Below are 6,610 nucleotides of genomic sequence, written 5' to 3'. Positions count from 1 at the left end.
CTGCCTTGAGCTTTTGTTAGGTCTTTAGTTAAAACATTCCTTTTAATGCTTTGTGTGAATTATTAAAACCATCAGAATCAGGATTGTCGGCAAGCCTTTCCCTTGCTCCTGGCTTCCTATTTTCCAAGCATTCTTCTTTGGAAAGCTGGCTGGCTGGTCTTATAGTAGCCTGGTTCCTTTGAACACACCGCAAATGCCTTGCGGAAGCAACACTAAAGTCAAAGCTGGGTTTTGCCTCAGAACCATGGTGCTCCAGCCGTGGCTATTTCAAACAACTCACACCCATCTTTCACGCTGTCACAAGCATTGGTAAACTCTAGCAGCAAGTTCCATCCGGGTCAGAGGAGGAATAGTTCCCCTTGGTAGCCCATATTTTTCATTTACGTGAATGGCTATGCCGTGACTCATAGAAACTTCTTCATACCCCACTTCTGGCTATGTAACAAACTGTTTGGCTGACTTTTGAGTGGGCTTGGAAATAATCTCCTAGGCTTCCGGTGCTGCAACATAGTGCCCAATAAAAATGATTCTGGAATGACCTTCACTCACTCTTGATTCTTGTCATAAGAAGTGGACTGAGTTGGTCGCATGAAGAAGAGACGTTTCAGTGGGAGCAACAGTACCTCGGTGGTGGTGGCACCGCAGCAATGGCAGAGGTGCCAGTGCATAGATGGTAGTAACAGAAATCGGGTGTCCGAAGAAGTCCAGAGAACAGTCAGGAGGGGAGACAGTGGGGAACAGAAGCAGGGTAAGCAACAAGATACAGTGGAAGTATAGAGAAAACTTTAAGGACCTGAAGTCAAAGGACTATAGATCATAGAAGGAGTTACAAAGCTCTGCCTAGTCCTATGGGTAAGAGGTCTTGACACCTGATATAGAAATATAGGGATAAGGGTCTTAATACACAAGGCTCAAGACCTTAGGCATTGCTAGGAGTCACGGGTCCCCCAAAGGCAAAGCTTCAGAGTTCTAAAACAAGTTGGTACTGACTACACTATAGCAAACTGCTGGGAGCCAAAGCCTGCACTAGTTGCACCAGGCACCAAGCCATTGGCAGTTAAAGCCCACAATAAAAGCCCCCCCCCCACTTGAGCATTTAGAGCCATGAACGTCTAGTCTCTAGGGCAGTGGTTCTCAAACTTTATGTTGAGACGCTTTAATACGGTTCCTCATGTTGTGGTGACCCCCCAACCACAAAATTATTTCATTTATTCTTCATAACTGTAATTTTGTTACTGTTATGATTCATAATGTAAATGTCCAATATATGACCCTGTGGAGCGGTCAAGACCCACGGGTTGAGAATCGCCGCTCTAGCACCCAGACCCATAAACTTCTAGCTCTGAAGGCTTGGAACTGTAAGCTCAGCTCATACGGTTTGGGCACTTACGGAGCCAGGTCTGTGATTAAATAGCTACCCCTCACCTATTCCAGCCAGTTGATTGGTAATATAAGTACTGTTTACAGAAGCCTAGACAGCCCCCATGCTGGCTGACCTGGTCTCTTTCTCTCCCCAGGGGAACCACTGAGGGAAAGGCCTCACCTGCCACCACCTGGACCACAGCTTCTCTTCCACTTAGTATTAGTTAGGGTGAAGGCAATGTGTGTCTTGTGTGGTCCACGGGAGTGGAATCTTACCACTGCACCACAGCTGGGAATTCCTCTTGGAGGATGGCGAGGTTCCTAATGTGAATCATCTTGAGGTAAAAGAAATAAACGAGAATGCGTGGGTTCTGGGAACAGAGAAAAGGGCCTCCTCTTTTATGGAGCGGCCTGGAGAAGTTGAAGATAGGGAGTGTTAGCCTGTCCCACTGTATAGACTGCCCGGCGTAGAATGGAACTGGCGTAGAATGGAACTGGGCTGGTGACCCTCCAGGTGCCTGTCCTGAAGCGATAGATTTATTGCTTCAATATAATTATAATTGCCATGTCCTGAAGCAAGTATAAATGGCAATATCTTGGATATTTTTGATATCTGCACATGTCCCACAGCGTTTTAAAATGCATCATGTCTGTGTACATGCCTGGAGCAGGCTGCCACAGCTCAGAAGTCTCTATGTGAGACAGAGAGACATGCTGAGAACCTGCCAGGGGGCTCTGGTCTGGAAGCCCAGCAACAGATCAACTTCCTTGATTTGGAAGACAAGGATTGGGGATGCTGTTATTTTTGAAGAAAGAGGAAATGATACCCTCAAAGACAGGAGAAGTCAAGGCCATCTGGGTTGTTGGAGGAAGGCATGCTCTCCTTTTAAACAGCTGGGGACATTTCTGTGTGTGATCTGTACTCAGGTGCTTCTATCTGAGTTCACAAGGAAGGGACAGCGCATGGTCCATACCCTCTCCTGCCAAGATGGTGCTCCGAAAAATCACTCAGGTGAAGGGAGGAATCCCAAGAACACAGGCCCCTGTCACACATAGCCCATACCACAGCCAGAGAGAAGCCACACAAATCCAGACTGAGGGACAGTGGACGGGCTCCGTCTACACCAGGTGGCAGGTTCTGCTGGCTATTTCTGTTAACCACATTTGCTCCACTGGTGAAGGCTACCTCAGTCATCTCCATATTTTTATGCCCAGCCCTCCAATAGCCCAACAAGATTATAATGGTTTCAGTCATGCAGAGGCTAGTAGAGGCCCAGGACCTTGGGCTAAGGTCACAAAGCTGGTAGTGGACAAGCTAGAATGAGGTGCTCCCTTTCAAAGGCCCATGGGTTCTGCTTTGAGTATCCATCAAGAGGAGGATCCTTGGCAGAGTGTAGGAGTGAGGAGGCTTTTAGCCCGAGTCTGCTGCTTCAAGCAGCCAGCAAGACTTTTACCTTCACCTGGAAGACCAGCATATCTCCCCGGTTCTTTCAAGATAGCTGGCAGGACAAGCTACCATAGACAGCAGAGTTCCACAGGCTGAGCTGCTGAGACATGACAGGCAGAAGAACTTGAATCTGGAAACCATGGCTTGAATTCTGTGGAGTGAGTCACCAATTACTTAGCTCCACAGTCAGTGTTCTAATTCTATTGAAAATGCAAATCTGCTTCTGTCAACAAAGCAACCCAGCTGAAGTGCTCACGGCAGCAGCAGCACCCTATTCAAGTCCCAGCTACTGTTCAGAGGACATCTCTTCTGAGCCCCATCATACTTAGCCAGGAAAGTGTTGGGCAGAGAGCGAAAGGGAGTGGTCATGAATTAGTTTCCACAGATCCATTCAGACGGCTCCTCCTGGGACTAGAACCGGACTGAGCAGGCCTGGAGCACTGGCCTAGCCTTGGCAGGCCCTATACCTTGCACTTAATCCTTCTCACCCCAAGGCCTGCCAAGTTTCCCTAGGCATCTTCCTCTTTTCTGTCTCTAGCTCAGACTCCGTGGCCCCGGGTTTCTCTGTTATGTGCTGCTCTGTCAGAATGATCACAAGGCCCGGAACTTCCCCAAACCCGAGTCCCGAGACAAGCTGTGCCTGCAGAGCACTGTTTCCTGCTGCTCAAATGACTGAGCCCTCTACCCCTGTGAAGTCCATGGAGACAACATCATCACAGGGACCCAGATGGAGCGGAGTGAAAGTGATACAGCGGAGCCATCCGGACTTCAGAGGTACCCTAAGCGCTGCCTTGGAAGCAAGATGTCTGCCTAACCCGCCTGGGCCCACCACCACACCACCTTCTCAGTCCTGAGCAGCACCCCCCCCACACACACACACACACTCATTCTCCTTCAACTCACTTGACATTGTGATTTGCAAGGATTCTTCCAAGATTCAAAGGTGCCATTGCCAAAATAGGAAACAACGTAAGTTCTAGGGTCTAACAGCCCAGGACTGACCTCAGCTCTGCTGCGTACTGCGTGAAGGAAATCTCTGCCCTCTGCCCTGGTGTTCCCATCTACAGAACACCGACTGCTGGGGCCCTCTCGGTGGCTGACAGAGCGGCACAGGCAGGGGCAAGGCCTGGATTTAGCATCCACTACTGCAGCTTCACGAGGGTTAAAACCAGTCGTACTTTCCAGTCACACACTGGGAAACAGTTGTCCCATGTTCCCAGGAGAAGGAAAGGGGATTCCTCAGCATCTGGCTGATTCCCGCTACGCTGTGAAGTGTTTTGTGGAGTCCTTGGTGCACCCAAAGAGTTCGAGCGCGTGAAAATCCTGTTACTTATCATCTGTTCCAACACAGGTGCTGACGGCAGAACCTCAGAGCGGATTTGTCAGATCCAAAGAGCAGGCCGCACTCAACACAAAACAGCACAAGTGTGGGTCCTTCTAACAACTTTACTTTTCTAAGGGGTAGGAATTGTATGCCTGGTATAGCGTCTCCCCTGGTTGCTGTGGAGGAAGGAGGGACAAGGGAATAGCCTGCACTCAAAGCTGGTTGGGCCCTGAGCAAAGCGTCAAACTATGTCAGCCCCTCAAAGTGTCCCAATCTCTTCCTATCCAACTGCTACTCGCCTACTGCCAACTCAGCTCTCAAGTCTCAGCTACCAGGCCACCTCCTCCAGGAAGCCTTCCCTGTTCTCCGCCCTGCATCCACTTGTTAGTCTGTACTTTCCTTACCAGAAACTGCAAACATCCCTACTCACTTTCTGCCTCCAGCCAGGTGGTTTTTAGAGGAAGGGGTTTGGTTTTGGTAACACTTTCCCCCAGCATCAGCTTGTGACGGTAAGCATTGGTCTATGAATGAACAATCTTGATCATCCTTCAAAACAGCCATGGAAGGGGGCTTTAAACGTCTTACAACTCAACGAAAAACTAAAATAAAGGCTGCTGAGGCAGTAACACCACAGTGCTCTCTTTTGAAAGGGTTATTAAGGAGCCAGGCCTTGGTGGCACACGCCTTTAATCCCAGTTGTAGGGAGGCAGAGGCAGGCAGATCTCTGTGAGTTTACGGCCAGCCTGGTCTGCTAGAGATAGTTTCAAGACAGGCACCAAAGCTACAGAGAAACCCTGTCTCGGAAAATAAAGGGGGCGTTATTAGGAACAAGGAAGTGACGCCTGGGTTCTTGTGTCATACCCGGGTACTCCCAAGCAATGTATACTCTTACCAGTGGAGGGACAGGTAGTATAAAAACAAGTTTTTTTTTAAATAAATCTTCACACATTAAAAAATCTGAGGCTTTCCAACTTAGCTAATGTGAGGGTGTGGTAACAAGGCTGTCTGTCCCCTGAGGGTGGTCCTGGATAACCATGTGTTGGATGCTGTGGTTCACAGCTATTATCCCCAACTAGCCATGAAGCTAGGGCAGCCTGCCCCCCACTGACAAGCACCTTTTTTAATGAGCACCCTCAAGTACAGAGCAGGGTCCCAGCCCACTAGGTACACACTCGGTCCAGTCCACTGGGCATAGTTCTACCCATTCCCATCGTGTTTAAACAAAGCTCGTATCTCCACAAGCCATGGGGGGGGCGCGCATCATTCGTTCCCAGGTCATGCACACAACGCTCGTGTCCCACACCCCAAGTTGGAGCCCCTTTCTCCAGGTACAGGGGTGTCCAAATTTTTTGACATAGTGACAGGACCTTGTCATTTACAAAGTTCACACTGGAGAAACACTCAATTCGATTGCCGGGGGAGGGGACCCTTAATAAATATCTCATATCTGTACTGTTTTCAGTAAGTTTCCAATTTTAAGTGAGGTAGGACTGGGAGTTACACTGAGGATCATGCAACTTGCTGATTAAAGGTAGGATTAAAGGTCGCCCATACGTGCTCCACACAGTAGTGTGTCTTCAGTGTGACCAGTAGGCCCCAAGGGGAGTTGGAAATGTCCTCTTAAGAGCAAGAAATCCTAGTGACTCCAGCCCACCCCCCCCCCCTGTGCCCTCCTAGAACAAAACAGGGTTTCCAGGACAGCATATGTATGTGCCTGGCAGATGGGCCCGCAGGTGCTGTGCACATCTCGATTAAATTCGGTCGAGATTCACCCTGAAATTCTGTGAGTACTACACTCCTGTGGTAGCAGTGCCGCCTGCCAATAAGTGAGGTGGACAAAGCCTGGTCTCTCCCACAGTGACATCATTGGTGAAACAGGAAGGCAGACTGAGGTCTTGGCCACCGAAGAGATACTTGGGTGATACCAGGTCTCAAGACATCAGGCCAAATATCACCTCTAACCTGCAGATTCAAGACAAGAACAACCTAAAATGTGCGGGGGATGTCGTGGACTCCCTCCAAAAGTATGAAGTCAGGTAGGGGACAGTCTCTCGCTGTCTCGCTGTTGGTTTAGCTGAGAGCTAGGGCAACACCGGGACTCTCACAAGTGTCCTCACACACCTGTGCTTTGGCCTGGCACAGTCAGTCAGGCTTTGCTGGCCACTATAGCTCTGCTCCCAACCACAGTAAAAACTTACAAGTTTCTACACCCTGGCCACCTGCGCTGTGAACACACACACACACACACACACACACACACACACCATGCGGCCAGGCTGCCCCATGATGTTCGGAGCCAAGCAAGCAGAAGGGCTCAGCTGCACTTTCACCTTGAGACCAAAACCTCAGGAGATTCGCCTTGACTAGACTTAGACTACAGAGGTTTCCGAACTCCGCGAAATGAGGGCGGGGCGTACCGAGGCCCCGCCCCCAGGCGGCGCTCCTGCCGGGCCCCGAGGACTCAGCGACAGTCTTCA

Source organism: Microtus oregoni, unplaced genomic scaffold (assembly GCF_018167655.1).
Source record: "Microtus oregoni isolate MIOR12 unplaced genomic scaffold, Mior012 000055F_ref0000237, whole genome shotgun sequence".
NCBI lineage: Eukaryota > Metazoa > Chordata > Mammalia > Rodentia > Cricetidae > Microtus > Microtus oregoni.
This window is presented reverse-complemented; position numbering follows the sequence as displayed.